Raw genomic sequence first — 19,028 nt, 5'->3', positions numbered from 1 at the left:
TCGAGGTCATTTATGAAGTCTTTTCTTGTCTTAACCATCTATAATAAAACAAGAGCTGAGCCACAAGTAAACGAACAAGTGAGATGAATTTCCCTCGTGCCAGTTCCTGGATGTCACACGATCTCTACAGATGCAACTACCGTATTAGTTACTATCTACATGACCAAACACTAGCTTGCAGCTGGTTTACAGCTCATAACCTCAAAGCCAACAACCGAGGTGGAGAAACCTCCCCAGGGGCTGTGGAAAGTGACGCCTCAGGGACACCTATGCCTCCAATCTATGACTCAGTTAGAAAAGACTGATGCGTATCTATTTTACTGTCAATTGTACATTACTCAAGCCACCTCCCTCCACTTTTTCCCCCAAAACACACTATGACAGTTACCAAATATTTAATATATGCAGGGATCCTTACATAAATAGACATCAGAGCACATCTTAAATTCCCCAGCGCTGCCAATGCAGACAGATCCATTTGCGATTAAGAACAATGTGGCTACGTAGGGAACTGAAGGCAGGCACCTTTGCAGCACAAATCCACAATACCCATACTCCTTTCTTCTGATGTCTTGCAACACGGTTGCCTTAGCAACATAAATCATCTTACTGGTCATTAAATACTATTTTTCTATATAATGTTAAAACTGTTCCACAATAAAGTGTTTTTCTAAATATAATGCTTTTCCCAAACAACACTAAAACCACTACTGAAGTCAGGCAATTTGACATGACCAGAGTATTTAAAAAAAAAAATAAAAAAAATTATGAGACATTAACAGCAACCTTTAATTATTTGTTTTGACAAAAGAAAAAAAAAAAATCTGAACTCAGCTGCCACGTTGAACTTTCCCATCCATTTGAACTTGGAGGAAAAAGCTGTACAGCAGGAAAGGTTATATTATTCTTTATATTTTCTGGTCACATCGGGACACAAGCAATGCTACTACAGGTTACCAGAGGGAAGTGTTCTGTCCTGATTGCAGTTAAAAGGTATGCCTGTACAGAAAAACCTTAAATAACACTGCAAGTTTACGTTTTCCTTGGCAAAACACACGAAGGGAGAAGGAGGAGAGATGTTTACGGCCCAGTCCACCAAGGCAGACTGAAATAGGGCCAAACAGCACACGTGCTTACACCTCCTCTGCTCTGTGCCACAGCTTCCCTGCCTCTACCCCCGCTTAATCACGTACAAACCCCATCAGTAATCTTCCATTGCCATGCTCCTGCCTTCAACACAAAGCCATGCATTTTCTAAACGTTGCTCTGTATCAAACCCGTTGCAGTCAGTAAGCAACAGCTAAACACTTTTGAGTCCAAACACAGCTACCCTCCTTCACAACATACTGCAATCTGCTTTGGGAAGAGAAAAAAAAATAGCAAAGTCAATAAATCTTTAGCTTTGGGTAATTTTGCCTCACGTTTTGCTGCTTCTTTATAGTAAGAATTGTATTCTTGCTATAAAGGCATGCTATTTGTGAAGAGAGAATATTTTCAACTAAAGAATACCTTGATCTCAACATTTCACCAGTCTCATTCAGTCTTCAGTTTCCTCTCATCAGAGAAGTAGTTTCTCTTGGTTCTTGGACATTTATCAATTTTAAAGGAGTACCAGCTGCACCATTAGGACTAAAGGTGCACATCTGAAAAACAATATCCCAAAAGTAGAAAGGTCACACTGTCTGCCAGGAAAGAGCATGAAAAATGCGCTCCAACTTGGCTGATCCTTCGATGCTGTCAGCCTAGAGCCAAACCAGCTGAGAGCCAGATACTTCAAGCAGAAACAAAGACGAGTCTGGCTTCTGCTCTTCATGAAGCAAGTAACTCTATGGCAAGATATTTGGGGAGGGAGACAGCATAAATTCATATGAACAAAGTGCCATGCCTTTCAAACACGATTCAGGTGCCGCTTACATCAGAGGGAAGTACTTCTGTCCATCTGTCCCAACAGCATCAGTGGGCCAAAAACAAAGTTTAAGCAGGCATTAAAGTACTACTAAAAAAACCAAAAGCAAAGCCGAAGAATCAGACATTGCTAAGCAAAATGGACCAAATATTTTTCTGGCAGGTAAAAGTGCTCTCCCAGAACATCAAAATCCCTGTCGTAACTTCATAGCAGCATCCCAAGCCATTCAGATCCAAAGGTCTTTGAGGGTGCTGGAAACAACATCTTTTATGGAATTAAGCATGCATAATGCTATATTTAAGTGCTGACCTTGAGTGATCCAAGGTTAGCACTCCTCCTCACAGTCAGTCGATCTTACTCACCCCAATTCCAACGGGTTACTCAGAAGGAGCATACATCATTAGCAAGGGTGGCAAATGCCTTCTTTTAGAGAAGAAAAACATATTTCCTACACTGTTATTTGAGTCTAAAATAGGACAGAGCTTACTACTTGAATAAAAGGTTCTCCAATGATTTATACATAAAATCTCAAATTGCTGCCATGAAGATTTTAAATACACTAGAGTATTTAGGGAGGCCATCCCTCATCCTTGCGCTAGTATCTTCACTCTCTACTTACAGAGCCGCCTTCATTTACGACGCGGCTCTGCAAGGAGTGCACTACCTAATGGCTTGATACATCTACATGTCTACAACATCTAATTTAATACCAGCAAAATCAACGCATCCTTTGCGCATTCCTAACTTCTAGTTGCCAAAGTTTTTGTGGCAATGTCCCATCACCAGTCTTCTCCAGCCTATAGGTCTCCTTTGCTCTTCTATGACATCCCCTTTAGCCAGACCACTAACTGTTTTGTAACTCTAATGATCTGCTCCTCTAGTTTAGAGTTTCCCACTTCATGCCATAATAAATGTTTTAGTAAAGACTAGATAAAAATCAATATATCTATCTTCTCTTGCATTTTAAGCTGGAAAAAAAAAATGGGCCATTTACTCTGGCACAGTCTACGTACGGATAAACTTATGCTGCATTTTGTCCAATTTTCCATTCATGGTTTTAATTACTCTTTCCTTTAATATATGTTTTAAAACTTCACATATCAAAAGACTGACTGTTTCTTCTGTAAACACACAACACCGTGCTTCAAACACACCAGGGCTGTTACCAGTTAGGAAAATAAGTAACTTTTGCACATGTTCATATTCTCTTAGAATCAAACCCAAGAAATATGCAAAGAATGAAAACACTCCTCAGAGCAGAAGTTTAAAATCTGTTTTTAAAGAAAAAAAAAAAAAAACACCACAACAAAACAAACCCACCTCAAAACCCATGAAGTTCTCTTTCATTACAAACAGGTCTGATGCGTATGTGGAGAATAAACAATACATTTAATCACCCAAGAAAATAAAAGCTTTTCCTACAGCTTCTAGTCCACTCACTCCAAGAAGGAGCAGTCTGCTGAGAAACAGCATTTCAAAGTTTGGGTTTTCCCTCCCAATAGGAAAAACAACCCCAAGAAAACCCACATTTTCCATACCAAAATATACCTGTTATTTTCTCTTCTTTATACAGTCTCTTATCCAGAGCAATGGCATTTCTATCTCTGTTATCAACACCAGCACCCACCAATGCTGAGAATTAGCCAAGTGACTAATTCCAGGGAAGCGCGACTGTGCCACAAGCCTTGCGAGGAGGCGTTAAGCCGCTCTGTGCCAGGGAAGGGACACGAGAGACCTTCCAGCTCGGTTGGCGGCATGCAGTGCTCTTCCTCAGGCACCCCATGCAGCTGTCCTGAGTCACGCAAGGTACCTTTGTACAAAGGGGTCACTGACATGAAATTAAGCCACCACATTTAAGCCAATTTTCATATGAGAATGAATTTAGCGGAGTAAAGCAGTACTGGTTATACATTCCAAGTTCATTTGGAGCAGCCACTAATGCTCTGCATGCTATTTCTTACACATGCCAGTCTTAATAGCAGTCACTCAAAAACTCACAGAAAAAAATCCCAAGTATTATTCTCCCTGTGCCTACTGGGATGCCCAGGCAGTGTGTAACATCTCTTTCATACCGCTCAGAAGCATGGCACATGTAATTAAAACGCCAATAGAGTTCCTTAATAATAACAATACTACTATGATCCCAAATGTGGTGGCTCGTCACAGCCAACTGAAACAGAAGAGCAATTAGTGATTGATACAAAATCAGGATGCAGGGTAAAAGTAGGATTTATTTCCTCTGGAGAAAAAGACAGAAGAACCTAAAAGATAACGATTACCAGTGAATACTCAGGCAAACAGATCCCTTCTGATAAAAGCAACCTAGAAGAGTCTGGCATACTATCATCACTCCTTACTCCTACTTTTAATCCTAAAAAAAAAAAAAAAAAAAATCTAATTAACTAGTGATTTCTGTATCATCAATGGCCCTACTCAGAAAATGAAAATGGTAATTATTCCTCACTAAAAAAAAAAACGGTCTTCTTTTTAAGGGGTATGTGGGGGGGAAATCAACAACTGGAAACATCGCATTTCTCACTTTTCTTTTTAAATCATTCTTGGGTGACAATTCTTTTGTTTCAGAAGGGGCATCAGAGACTAATGGAAGCAAATAAGCTGCATACTTCCATGCCCCAAAGGCCAGGCATCCCAGCTGAAACACGCCTAGCACAGGTTTCACTGAAATACCTTTTTCCGCCCTCACAACACGGGCCAGCTGTCAATCACCATCTCAAAACAGTAAAATCGAAAACATGCCGCTTGCCTGAATGGTGACAACAACAGGTCTCCTCTGGCAACATGATCATTACCAATGTGCAACTTGCATCCAAAGTTTTCAGTTCAAAAAATTAATACGGTTAAAGAAATTCACGTCTCAGAATCACTATTTTAGAGGGACATTCCCTGTCACGTTGCCTGTCCTTTGCGCCTCTCATGCAGGGTTTCCTCAGACATAAAGCCAGCCTTGGTCTCACCTGAGGACACCTCCTCACCAGAGCAGACGGCATGACTTCACCTACAAGGCCAAGGAGCAGGTCTAACATCACACGCCAGCTATCTCATGACAGCACGAGGCACCTTAAGAGACAAGGGAGTTGAAGACATCACGTAGACATAACTTCTCATTTCTAACATACAGGAGATGTTTATGCTTGCCTGACCTGATATGGAAAGGACAGTATAAAAAGAGTAACTGGGTCAGGGCAGCAATTATCAAAAGTCAGATTAACATAGAGTTATCCATGTGACAACAGGAAAACCAGTAGATCTAAAAATTCCCATTAGTATGCCATTTCTCAACTTTGTATTTAAAGCATCTAGTTAAAAGCTGCCAGCTCCATGCTAACATTACAAATACTCTAGTTTTTATCTTTGGGTTTAAGAAAAAGGTGGTTTTAAACACAGAAATTGTTATACCATGAAATAGCAATGAGCACACGAAGAAAATAAGCACGTAAAAGTCTCCTAAGACCAGCCTTCTTCAGAAGCAAGAAAGCAAGTTTCCTGATCTGGATTCTTACAATGAGCTTCCTTTCTACAGTAACAGTTCAATCTCTGAAGCCATCTCTGGTGCCTCTTAAGATAACAGTGCTAGAGTCAGACTTCTCAACAGAGATATTTAAAAGAAAAAATTAAAAAAAAAAAAACCAACCTGCTCCCCATCAGAAGGGATCAAACCCACATCTTTTTCACTACAATGCTTTGCCTCCGTCAATCTTCAGTAGCCACTTAGTAAAACCGATCTGCTCCAGCTGCATTACTCTCACCTTGCAAAACTGAGAGGTTCTCTGCAATTGAGGGTCTTTTACAGGAACTGTTTTGCTTTAAGTTTTGGAATTTTACTGAGCTTAAGATACTGTGGTACTTTCTAGTTATGGCTAACAACTATGAAAACATCCGTTTCAAAAGCACTAATAATTTTTGTACGGTTTTCCATACGGTATGCAGCAGGCACTTTCTACTTCAGACTGCACCAGCCTCCAGAAGAGCCAAGCATCCATGTGCACTGCTCTGCTTGGAACAAAACGTTCTTTCACCCACAGCTTTTGATAGAGGCAGAAACACAGCTCATCCATGAGCCTGCCACACCTTTGGAAAATAGTCATTTTTAATCGTCCATTTTTACCAACCAGCTGTGGCCATTCAACCAGCTTTGCACGGAGTCTCTCAAGGCCTTTTAAAACTTCCTGTTGTGCTGTGAAAGCATGTGAGTTGGCTCATGCTTCTGAATTAGAAGTAATAAAAGTTACAGACACTACTACACTAGGCATGGCCAAGAAAATGCAAAAGAACATAACTTGTGTGTGAAACTCCTAGTATCAAACTTCAGTTTCTGTGAAACAAAACACATTTATTCTCAATTTAGGTACTTCTAGAATCTTTTAGGGAAAATCCAGACCTGTCCTTAAAACAGACAAGGGGAGGAATGAAAGAAATCTAGAAAATATTTTTAAGTGGGTTTATATTGACTTAGTATAGAGTATGCCTCCCCACTGCTCCACAGAGGAGTTTTATTTCAAGGTTAGTGCCTAATTCCATGCAAATTATTTAGGCTTATTTTACTACTACATTTTGCAGCCCATTTCATCATCTAACTCCTCTGTGTAATTAAAATTTCTCTTGATCTATTTATGTGCTAGCTCCTGCCTCCACCTGAGCCCTCTAGCAAGTGCCTTTCCTGAGCCAGCCTTTAGGAGCATCAGTATCTTCATTGTGAGTCACAGGGTATGTGCGTTACCCTCCTTAGAGCATCTCCTCTGTCAGTTTTAAAAATCTAAGCAAGTTCAGCTCAATCCTCTACCACGACAGATCTAGAATTTAAACACCTCCTTTTGAGCTCACCATCTGCAAGGAGGCTTCATATCCTGCCATAACAGCACACTGCATTTACCCGTGCCAAAAACATTTGCTTGCAATCTCAGTTCAAAGAGCAACCCCAAAAAGTGGAAAGCCCAGTTCCCTGCGTGAACACCGGCTGCTTGAGGAAGTTCTCAAGCATTCACATTCAGCAGCAGGGAAGACTTGGGATGTGCTAATACAACATGCCAAGCAAGAACACCCTATGAGATACCAATGCTGCAGTGCCCCATCAGTTTGGGAGAACTAATGATACTAGTGAAAACATCAGCACCTGTGAATTTTCCATCCCTGTACAGCAGCAAAAGCAACATAGGCAGCAGAAGCTAAAGCTCAACACTAGTTAGGTTTGAAGTTGGATCAGTCACTCAGCATCTCCTGAATCAGCTCCACATCGTCCACTCCTGGTTTTACCGCTGGCGTGTTGTGTGGGCTAGCAGTCTTATTTTAAACCTTGGCACATGCGTTACTTAAATAATCCACAGATTTAAAACATCCTCAGGACTTATAAAGATGAACCTCAACAGCTTTCTGGGAGTAATAGGATTTATTGGGCCAAAAATTAAGAGGTTTCAAACTCAAATTTCTCATTTATAGTCAAAGCTCATATTTCTTAAGTACTGGTGCAAGCTGGAATACAGTCAACCAGATCAAGTGTTATTTTTTCCAGCTCTATATTTACACTTCAACGATTATGCAGAAGCACAGAGCAGAAGCAGAGAAGACGGTCAAATGCCTCAACATAAACCTTTTGGGGAAGGTTCAGAGAAGTTTGGGTTATCTGTCTTCACATGGGTTTTCAAAGCAGTATAGATCTAGACATTCATGAGAACTCAAAGAAGGAGGATCTAAGCTTTTCAGTTTAGGAAAATGATTATTTTACCCTGCACATGCACAAAAACGTGGACAAGCATTGCGAGGAAGGTAGGTTTCTCTTCTACCATGGAAGGAGGTGCAGCCAAAGAATTTCAGCCTCGCCCATGTAAAATCAGCTATTTATTTTGGATAAATCCCACAAAATGTTTTCCACCCAGCTAGTGCTCCTACCTGCTGGTTTAACAGCAGCAGACTGAAGCACTGTGCTGCAGGATGGCAAGCGGCCAGCCACCAACTCCCATGCCTCTTCAGAGACTAGGAGGGTAGCTCTGCTCATTAAAGGTTACTGCAAGGCAAGGACGGAGGCAGCTCTTGGCTGCCGCATCTCTGGGGCTCACGGTGTCACCAGAGCCACTGCTACCAGGGAAACACTTTCATACAATTCTTAGCACCAAGGTCTGTTGCAAATGTAGGGATCTACCTTGCCATATCCTGCCTGTCAGTCATTCCCATCATGGCCGCACGTGCACACATGTCAGAAAGCAGAGAGGAAAAAGAACATCACCTCCTGATTTGCTGGCTGGACTGGGGAAGTACTGAGGGATTCCTCTTTTTCTGCTACAAAATGAGTAAGTAAAACTACATCACACCATTGCAACTGTTGCTCCACACCGGCTGGCCAAAACCAGAATGTGGAGACTGCGTTTCAGAACCAGCATGCAGTAGTGTTGGCTTATTTTTAGCCCAAAGCAGCCTGGGAAACAACTGAAACGTGACTCTCTCCTGAGGTACAAACCTTTAAGGATGTTCTGAGGGTCCCATCACTCCAGGACTTCCTTGGCATCAAGCCTCACCGATGTCCCTGGCAGCCTCCCAATTGTCCCTCTTGATGACCCTTCCCCGCACAGACCCCTCACCGAGAATACCTGAGTTTTCTGCGGTCTTCCATTAGAGTTACACTTCAGTGTAAGGGCATCACTATTATCAACATGCTGTTAGGCTGCAAAGACACATTTCCCAGGGACCACTTCTACAGCTTTCCCAACAAACAGCACCATCTTTATTCACATTAGGACATATCTGTACTGGTTTTCAGAAAAGACTTACTCGTCCCTAAACACCCATATGCCTCTACCAGAAAACCTCCTATATTTTGGCATATTGTTATTGACCATTATGCTTATCCAAGTTTAAATCTGTACTTGCACCAAAGGAACACATATAGGGTATTTTACTGAAAAGGTTTAGACATGCCAAGAATTGGCAAAAAATGTAGTTAGAGGAATTCTGATGTAACAGCATGCAAAGATTACAAAAATATGCTTAAAACACATTCGTATAGTCAAGTATGGTTTCCTAGCAGCTCTTGCACATGCTTAAATAACAGCATGTATTTTAAACCAGCATTGCTTTGTCACCAAGTTATTTCAATATCCTTGGGTAGTCATCAGCCTACAAATTAATCTAACAGTAAGTCCAATCTCAAACATTTCTGAGAAGTAAACATCAAATAGTTAAAAACATTTTTCTTCTTATTGCTTCTATTTTCATATGTATAGGTATCATCAAGCATTTTTCTTACATTTGATAACTTTTTAAGCTAACAAATCTTTAAAAAAAAAAATCTTATTTGCCTGAATACATGTAGCTTTGCATAGTTAAACCACTCTCTTTACTGATGGTTCTCATGTTGTTTCACTGTTTTCTTGAAGTGTGGTTGGGGGCGGGGGGAGACAAGCAAGTTCCCACAGGACTCTAAAAATGAGAGTTATTTCCCACTCACTATCTTTCAGATTCAAGTGAAATTATCTTTACAACCTTTCCCTTTCTCTTTATCTATCCATATATATTCCATTTCTGCTGTATTTTTAAGCTTTTACATCTATACGTTTGTGAAGAAATAATATCAGCGTAAACTTAATTTTGTAAAGGGTAAAGTTTTTTTTATAATTTCAACTTCTAAAAATTTCACACCATAATAAGAATTTAAGAGTAAGTAACAGAGAGTACAATGCTGTTTTGTTAGTCAGAAAAACTGGGTGGGATATTGGGCATTTTACACAAGCACACACTCACTGCACACTGCTATCTTGTGAAATTATAGATCATCGAGATGGAGTTTTCATCTACCAACATTTGTAACAGGCTTCCTCCACACCTGGGGCAAACGCTGGTCTCCCAGCCTGTGGCACTCTCCGTTAGCAACAAGACTGAAGCAACACGGAACCGTTATGGGTGGTAAACACCAGTGGATGCAGGTCTCTGCAGTATGGCAGAGGAGAGGGCAGAGCTGCAGCAAGAAGGAGGAGACAAAGGCAGGACGAGGGCTAGTGCTATGGTACCATCCCCCTACTAGCACTGGATTTCCTTTTCCAAGCCACATCACCTCCACACAGCCCCTCTGTCTCCCCAGAGATCAGGTACTCACTCCATCCTAGCAGCAGGGCTTCTACCCGAGTGTTTTAAGACATTACAACAGACCTCAAACTTTCCTGGTGCAGCAACACAGACTTTGCCTGTTGCCCATCTCCTACATTTCCCTGTGTCAGAGGAAAATGGCTTTATACACCCAGGGAAAAGGGACATTTAAGCTTTCAAGAGGGAAGAAAAAAACAGCAAGAAAGTTCAGCATAGATTACCTTCATTCCTTTGAAATACTTGACATGTTTCTATTGAGGGAAGTTACCAAAATTTAACTCAATCTTAATACTTTTTACCCTTGTGCCTCTTTCCGCTGACCAGCATCACTACAGCAATTTAGACAGCACGGATCCAGTGCCAGCCATTTCACAGGCAAACAGAAGTTTCCCATGACAAAACCACTGGGACACCCCCAGCGTGCCCAGCCTGGTGAGACCACACACTCCCCAAAGAGTGTTGTTTTACACCCAGATGGGCATCAGAGAAATGACGACATGGAGATGCTGCCTCTCCTGCTCACATACAAGGCACACAGGATGCTAACAAGACAAGGTCATCACGTTGTGCTGAGGGTTTCCTTAACACTACTTGTATCACAAAAACCCAGGTTCCCTACTGTATTTACTTCCAGACCAATTTCTCCCTAAGTGGATAGATTGTGCCCTATATATACACATATCTTCAACTCATTTAAACAACCTCATTAAACTATCTTTCCATTATGCTGCATTTAAATCCCAATATAATCCAGCAAGTGCTGAATTCTCCGTGTGAGAGCAACCCTCCTCGTTATTTCTCTTCCCTGCAATTCCCTTTCATCTTGCATGCTGGTTCTCTGCACAGCTTTCTCCATAGCCACACAGTTCAATACTTTGCTAGGAAACATCCCTTCCTGAAAATAATCCTCTTTGCAAATAGAATTAACAAGACAAATGCAAGCATGGGAGCAATGAATTACTTGTCATATTTACCCAAACTACTGCTTCCAGTTCCTTATAGTGAAATTCTATATTAAATACATAGGATGGCTTAATGTCAAGCTCCTCATTTGCTGAATTAGGCAGCCGGCCAGTAAGCACCCTGCAGCATCTCACTCCAACCCACCTGAGAAATTATACTTATGAGGCTTCCGATAAAGGCTTAACTAATTTGTGCCAATATTAGTCACACCAAATTATTGTCATTTAATAACTGTTCGGTGGGCTTTCTACCCCAAGAACACTGAAAAGGAATGACATGTTTCTCCAACAAACAACAACAAAGTATGCAAACTTTATGGTAGTTTCTTCTGTTCAAACAAGATAATTCATAAAGGTAGGGAACATTTAGTGCCTGCCAGCTTCCTTCCCTTTGGAATTTGTCCTTTACACACAATAATTATACCAGGAAACCTCCCTCCATAATCAGCTAATAGACATAAGAAATAAATGGGTTGTGACTAAGAGTCCTGCACGAAACACATTTTAGCACTGATAGCAAAAACAACAGGATTTTTTAAAACATATTCTACACTTAAAATCTGCAGAAGTAGTTTAGAAATGTTCATTTTGGTGCCTTTGAAAATTAAACTGCACTTCACCAAAGGAAAAAAAAAACAAAACCACAAAACAAACAAACAAACAAAAAACAACCTTCAACAAAAGAACTAAACACGTTGCAAAACTGCTTAAAAGCATATGGTAGCAAAGCATGTCTAGTGCTTCCAGGGGAGTTTTCCCAAGGGCAGGCAGAGCTGATGCTTGTCTGACGGGATATATTACCTGGAGTGCAATATAATCCGGCAAGGAAGACAAAGGAAAGATGGAAAGATTTCTGCTAGATTTCTGCAGGAAAAAAAAAAAAAAGAGGACAGCCAAACCAGAAGAACTAGATGACTAAATCGGAGGGTTACAACTCTATTTTGACATAGCTACAGGAGGACATCATGGAGATTTTAGCAAAGGATTTTAAATTGTGAAGTCCAAAAGATTAAACTGTCAAGTATAAATCTTGCTTAAAGTACTTTAGAGTAGCAGCACTATTCATAAGGTAAAACAAACCAGAATTACAAACACTGGCTATCTCGTACTGAGATCAGAAGCAAAAATGTACGTATTTTATTTTGTAGCAAACCTTCCTGCTGTCACACGTTATTACTCCTAATGCACTACTACTGAAGTTAGTAGTTTACATTTATGAATATCCTAGAGTAAACCGCACTGACTTCATTAATCCGAGATCAGTGTGCAGTACCAAACACAGCGCAGACTACTTACCGATAAAGGCAGAAATCTGCATCTAGTTAATCATCCTAATTGTTATGCAGACCACTTTAAAAGGCACTAATCAGTGTTATACACAGATGCAAAGTTTGTTCAGCAGTGAAAATCACCATCTAAACGCTTACCCAAACAAATATCACATCTTCAGGCAAGACAGAAGCTCAGCACTTTTTAGTTAAAGAAAAGAAAATGCATTTAACGGTAGGAGACAGAACTTAGAGGTCAGCGAGGCCAAGTGCCCGCTGTCTTGGTCAGAGCGGACTGCTACACTCATTTCCAGCCACACCGCCGCAGGGTTTGCCCTTCTACCCTTGGCAACAGGCTTCCGCAACCAGGTCCTCTCAGACAAGGCACCGCTAAACCAGCGTCCGTTAGCAATCCCCAGGGCAATCTCCGCAACGCTTCGGTCAAATTCTTCTGCCAGAGCTCTGCAACCTCCCGCTGGAAGCATCCTCTGCAGAAGGTGAATGGGAAGTGGCAAAAGAGACCACAATCTCAGCAGGGATCCAGAGAAGTATAGAGGTGCAAAGCCTAACAGGGCTAATAATTAACTGATGCTAATGATAAAAGGAGAGAATGTGATCACCTGGATAAATAGTCTGCTGCAGAAGAGTCAATACAGTTTGTACGGAGAGAAACCCTGCCTAACAAACCTGAGTTCTTCAAAGGTGCCAAAAATGGACAAGGTACATCCATTCATTCTGACCTACCTAAATTTCCAAAAGGACTTCAGCTAAGTCCCTTACCAAAAACCAAGCGCTTTCTTAAGGAAACTAGACAGACAGAGGTAAGAGGAAAGGTCCTATGTGGAGAGACAGGTGGTTGAAAAATAGAAAAAGGGTAAGGATAAGAGGAAATTATCTCTTCTTGGAGCAAACAGAAGTCACCAATGAAGTCTGGCAGAGACCCATGCTCAGACTTTGTCTCGTATGAACGTGTCAAAGAGCCACCAAAAGGGGAATGAGCAGCAAGTTGAGGAAGTTTGCTGATGATTAAAAAAAAATCTATTGTGGTAGCAAGGCCAGGATGTGAGGAATTCCAGACAATCACGGGAGACTGAGTCAACAACACTGCAGAGGAAAGCTAATGCAAATAAACACAAGAAATGTAAGAAGATGCACATTGGAAAGACACAACCATGGCTACACATAACCGAGGGATTCAAAACTGACCATACTCCTGAGCAACATCTTGACGTTACAGTTTCACAGATTCATGAAATTAACTCACTAGCAGTCCAAAAAGGAAGTCAAACATTACAAATCATTAAGAAAAGAAAAAAAAACCCCATGGTTATGCCACTATATAGCCCCAAAGCTCACCTGCATGTTGAAAACTGTATACGGCCTTGATCCTCCCATCATAAAAGGATAAGTACAACTGGGAAAGACTCCTGGAAAGGGATGCTCACGGTCAGGAATGGCTTCCGCACAAAGAATATCTGGCTGGGAAACTCTTCAGGCAGGTCAAAAGCCAACTTGATGAGGAAGAGAGAGGCCTACAAAATCATGAGTGGCATAAAGCAGGATCACTACCTGTCTCTGCCAGATGAAGGAAGCCAGCTGAGCGCAAGCAGGAGGAGGGAATTCTTTACACAACCAGAAGCAGACACACAGACAAGCAGCACTCCTGGCCAAAGGCCGTGGAGGGTGCAATGAGGTCCCAGGGGGCTGGGGACAGACCAGATTAGCACTTGGAACCAAAAGCTACAAAACATTTTGAAAGAGGGAAAGGTTGTATCTAGCTCTGGAACCCCAAGCTGAGAACAGCCAGATGCTCAGAGAGCATCTATAGGGGATGTTTTGAATAAGGTCATCCTGTTCTTATTTTTCCTTGGGCATCTGCTTGCAAGGAGAGGGAGGAAAAAAACACACACACAAAAAAAAAGGTTGCAGAAGACAACAGATCAAAAGGGGAGCAGGCTGAAGGTGAAGGGTTAAAAAAAATAGGAAACTAAAGTAGGACACCACACGGAGCATCCCAACAGCATCCTCTGCTCCTTAAAGCTCTGGGGACAGCAGCAATTACTCCTCTGCCCAGCTCCATAATGAGACAAGGGAAGAGAAACAGGCAGAGAGGTGCTGGGATCCTGCCCATCAAGTCTGGAGCCCATCAGCCCATGGAGCTGTGGCCAGTTCAGACAGGGGTGGGAGGAGGCAAGAAGATCCCATTCCTTCATAGCGTGGCAGATAGGAAAGCTAAAAATAAAAAAAAAAAAAAAAAAAAAACACCCATAAGCTCAGGAAGAGACTTTAGAGGAGCCAGAAGAGGAACTGTAGCCTCATGCGTTAGATATGCATGTCCCAAGGTCTCCTTTTCCCTGCAAAAGGGATGTGAGTCACAGAGTCAATGAAGCACATCATAAATGCATCCATTTTCACCTCTCCTCTATCAGTTTTCTCACATTCGATTTCAGTGGGCAACAGATTAGCCTAAACAATTAGTCAGCTTGCAAGAGCTCCTCATCCCTCCTGACAGCAAGGGACCACTTTCTGTCACAGGGCAAGGAAACAATGCACAAACTTAGACGCATCTCCAAGGTGCTGCTTGGAGGTGAAACCAGCGGCCGTGTGGCTTGCTCAAGTCCCGTGTGGCAAACTGGGCTACAGAGATGAACCCTTTCTTTGGCTCATCACAGCTGCTCTTTCACTTCTATACTTATTACATCTCCCAGAAGCAGTCAGGTACTGTTGACAGTCACAGGACCCATTCCATAGCATCTGCGGCTGGTTGTGTGCTGCGTTGCCCACACAGTATTTTTGGAACTGACTACAGGCTTCCATAGGAGTTCAACTACTGCAGCCACCACACTAGACAACTCCCAGCTGTTCTGCATAACAGCAAATGAGACAAACCCTCTGCACAAGTAGCTCAACTAAACTTGTTTTCAAATTTGCTTTAAACTTCCTCTACTCCAGCCCTCCAGTCACAGTGTAGCTTGGAGCACTGGTCTCTGTTCACACCATCTGGGTCTGCTGTACAGCCTCCCAAAAACTCCTTTTTTGAGAGGACTTATGAATTACCTCAATAGAGGAGGGAAAAAAAAAAGAAAAAGGGTTTTCTGCAGTTCATTTTTTAACCTGAAGGATAATAAGCTCAAACAACTCACATTCACAGTAACATATAGTCTCCTTTTGCACAGTTTTGACCTAGAGAAAAAGGAGTTTCTACACAATTAGACGCAGCTGTAAGGCAACACATTGTTTTGGAGGAGAAAAAAACTAACTTGCAAAATATTTCAGAAAGCAGCCACTAAGCACATCACAACCCTTTCTAAGTAGTGATACAAATTGTAAAGCAAGCATTTTATTTTTACGCCAGTTTTGAATGTCAGATTTTAAAAATAAGAAACACTAGTGTAGAAAATCTATATTCAGTTAACTCAGATGTAGGGAAAAGCTTTTCCTGAGTCACAAAGCCTCATCTCCGACAGCCACAGCCAAGCACACAATATTAACTTCCTCTGTACATCCTCAAGAGCCAGTTAGGGGGCTTGCTCCCACTTCTCCCATTTGAAGGTTGTTCTGGAATCTCACTCCATTTAGGGAAGAAACTGTCTGAATTCCAGCTTAAGTTTATCCATGCTAGTTTACATCTGTCTGTTCTCGTGCCAACATTGTTCTTTAGCTTAAATAGCTCCTCTCCCTTTCTAGTGTTTATATCCCTGCTGTATTTGCAGATCGCAATCATTTCTTCTCTAAGGCCTCATTTGCAGTGCTGAACAAGCCAGGTTTTCCTTGTCTTCTCCGGAAACATTGGCATTTCTTTCCCATAGGCCCTCTCTGCACCTGTCCCACCCACAGCATGGTGCCTCGCACTCCCCATCCCACCACCCCTCCTGCCAGTATCCTGGCCTAACACACTCCACGATCACCTTTACTTTCTCCATGACAGCAGGACAGCAGCAGCTTGGTTGAGGACAAGCTAATGCACCCAGCACATCTCCTGCTCTGCTGTTCCCAGCAGTGGGGCTCCTTGCTCACAGCTGGGAACAAAGGTTAGACCTCATTTTCTACTAGCAAGGGATATACATACGGTATAGTTCGTTTTCAGCACGGATGATTTGTTCATGTGTGACTGCACATCCTAGGTCAGAGTTTCCATAGTGCCTAGATCTGCCATCTAACAGGTAACAGAGATGTCATCAATTGATTACCTACCAACTATCAGGATTCATTTTAGTTTTTCACAGCCTCTGCTAAAAAAAAAAAAAAAAATCCTTATAGTAGGCAGTCTCAATTCCTCAAATTCATTCCTAACTAGCTCCTGAAGTCACCACTCTCTTCAGCTCAAACCCTGCAGCAGACCTCTCTAAGCTCCTAAGGCTATTTCTAGGGAAGTCACCATCCCTCCTGACCAAGCACACAGCAGAGTCCACCCAATGTCCCACCAAAAATAACCATTTTTGTCACTGTTCCCAGCATAGCTGTAGAACTGAAAAACAAAAGAAATAATCCAGGTTTCCAAAGTCACGCATCCCCTCTCCTAGGAAATGATTCCCACACTGTTGTGATCTACTGCTTAGAAGCCTCCTTCACCAGGAAGGGCACATTCACTCGTTCTGCTTCAGGGCCAAGAATCTTCCTCCTTGTTACAACCAAGTCATGTATTCCTCATAACACACTATAAAACTATTCTTCCCCCCGAAGAGTCCTCTCCATACCTCCATTTCCCTTACGTGGCCAAAAAAAATCAAAAATATAAGCCAGAAAGTATTCCATCAAACACTCACCACTGTAAAGGAAAAACAAAAATACCCACACTCAGTATGGCTGTTCCAGGGAAGGAAGTTTATCAGCCAAGATTTTGTCCCAAGGTCACTGTAAAAGGATGTCTCTCCCTTTAAGTGCTAGGACATCTGCACACTTATTTTGACCAAACACACTTATGTGGGCACAAAATAGTTTTAAACACAAGACAGATGACTCGTTGAAGCTTTCAGAAAGTACCAGAGCATGAGATGGCAGGATGGTGACATGCCAGATCTAGAACTAATTGGAGAAACACACCGGCGAGCCAGAGGACACAGCGAGCCTGCAGCAGCTCAGCAGCAACGCGTACCTCAGCTTCTGGGGCAACATAGCAGATCTCAGGCGAACCACTGTAACTTGCTGCAGATACTGCTATCCTGCACAAATTACTGCAGATAACGTTATCCTGTACCGCGACCAACAGCATCCACAACATGCAAATCCTACCAGTCCATCACCAGTGCAGGGTTTGGTTTTTGGTTTTTTTTTTGCCTTGGTTTTTATTATTTTGTGTCTAAAGCACAGAACTGTACTTATCCTCCCTAGCAAGCAGGAGCCCAACCAAGAATTATAAAACATTGCAAACAAGCAATGAAGAGCAAATACAAACCATTAGACTTCCAATTTATCTGTCAGAACTCATTCTCTGTCTAGCCACAACCAGAAGCGGCTCTGTTGCTGTCATGGGACCCAAGTGGATTCCTGAGAACTTCCAAGTGGGTTAAATGGGGTCCACGTTTTGTTCCCAATGCTGTATTTTCCACACACTCCCGCTTGCATCCCCGTGTGCAACCCTCAAGTAGGATTTAATCGCAGAGCTGAACTCGCAAACCCCACTCTAATAATCACAAAAAAAAACAATGGAAAAAAAAAGACCACTTCTACAGGCACTTCGGCCACTTTTCAAGCTTTTTCACCCTACACTCCCCCCACTCCCAGCATAACACCCGCCGCCGTTCCCACCCGCGGGAGGAAAGCCCACGCTCGCACCGGCCGGCTCCCTGCGGCAGCACCGCGGCACCACTGCGCGACGGGGGCGGAGGGGAAGCAGCGGCAGCGGGGCGGCGGCCGCACCGGCAGCCGCGGGCCGCCCCTGGCCCCGCACGCCCGAGGCCGGGATGCGCCGGGGCCGCCCCGGGCAAGGGCAGCGGGACTCTTCCCCCGGCAGCGAGCGAGCGGGCCGGCTGCCCGCAGCAGCGGCGGCAAGGCGAAGCGGCAGCGCATTGGGAGCCCCGCCGCCGGGCACGCTGCGCCGTTCTGCCCGCCCTTCCTTCCCTCCCTCCCCGGCCGCGGAGCGCACCTGCCCGCCGCGCCGCTCACTCCCGCTCCGGCGGCGCCCGAAGCCCGCTGCGGGATGCGGCCAGCCTTCCGGAAACGCTTCCCAGCCCGCTGCGCTTACCCAGGAAACGATTCCGGCCGCCGGCCGTCACCGCCCCTCCTCTCCCTCCGCCCCGGCCGCCACCCAGAACCGCGGCCCGCAGGGGCCCGGGCGGGGCGAGGCGAGGCGACGGTGGGGTCGTGGCGCCGCCATGTTGTGTGCCCGCCACCAGGCCGAGGTGCGAGGTGCGGGCCCAGCCTGCGCTCCCGCCCCGGGCCGCGGCCGGTGCCCCGTCAGCGCTGCAGCCATGGGGGGCTTCTAGTCAGCAGCTCGTGGGTAGCTCCCAGAACAGATCTCCTTCCGTGGGGGGTAGGGTTTATGCGTGGAGGCAGGTGTACCCTCGAAAAAAATGGAAAAAAAAAAATCGTTTTTTTCTCCTTTGGGAGGGGTGGGGAAGAGCCAGGCTCGTGTTGGCAAATGTAATAGCACCCTGATCAAGGTGAGGCAGTAGCAATTATGTTCCCAAAATGCGACCTGCTGTATCCCAGCACTCCTCCAGCAGTGAGGAGAGCCAGAGAGGCAGATAGCCAAGCAGGTTTGGGAGCCCACCACAGGGATGGGTTGGTTTTCACATTGGATGTGACCTCCGGTAGGAACATGGGGGTGGGTTAAACACCCAGATGGCTGATGAACATCAG

General features: G+C 43.6%; 1 protein-coding gene across 13 annotated transcripts in view; it reads right to left on the bottom strand.

Annotated features, from left to right (window-relative positions):
* Window positions 1-18,382, bottom strand: part of APBB2 (amyloid beta precursor protein binding family B member 2) — a 193,921-nt gene extending 175,539 nt beyond the window's left edge. For 12 of the 13 annotated variants that reach the window (XM_086746723.1, XM_086746729.1, XM_086746726.1 and 9 more), the window contains exon 1: window positions 18,313-18,382. The gene's annotated coding sequence lies outside the window, so the exon portion shown is untranslated. The remainder of the gene's footprint in view (window positions 1-18,312) is intronic. The other variant, XM_086746717.1, reaches the window with a different exon arrangement.
* Window positions 18,383-19,028: the final 646 nt, after the last annotated feature.

This window comes from Chlamydotis macqueenii, chromosome 4, assembly GCF_036417535.1.
Source record: "Chlamydotis macqueenii isolate bChlMac1 chromosome 4, bChlMac1.mat, whole genome shotgun sequence".
Classification (NCBI taxonomy): Eukaryota; Metazoa; Chordata; class Aves; order Otidiformes; family Otididae; genus Chlamydotis; species Chlamydotis macqueenii.
The sequence above is the reverse complement of the archived record's forward strand: the minus strand, read 5'-3'. Positions and strand labels throughout refer to the sequence as shown.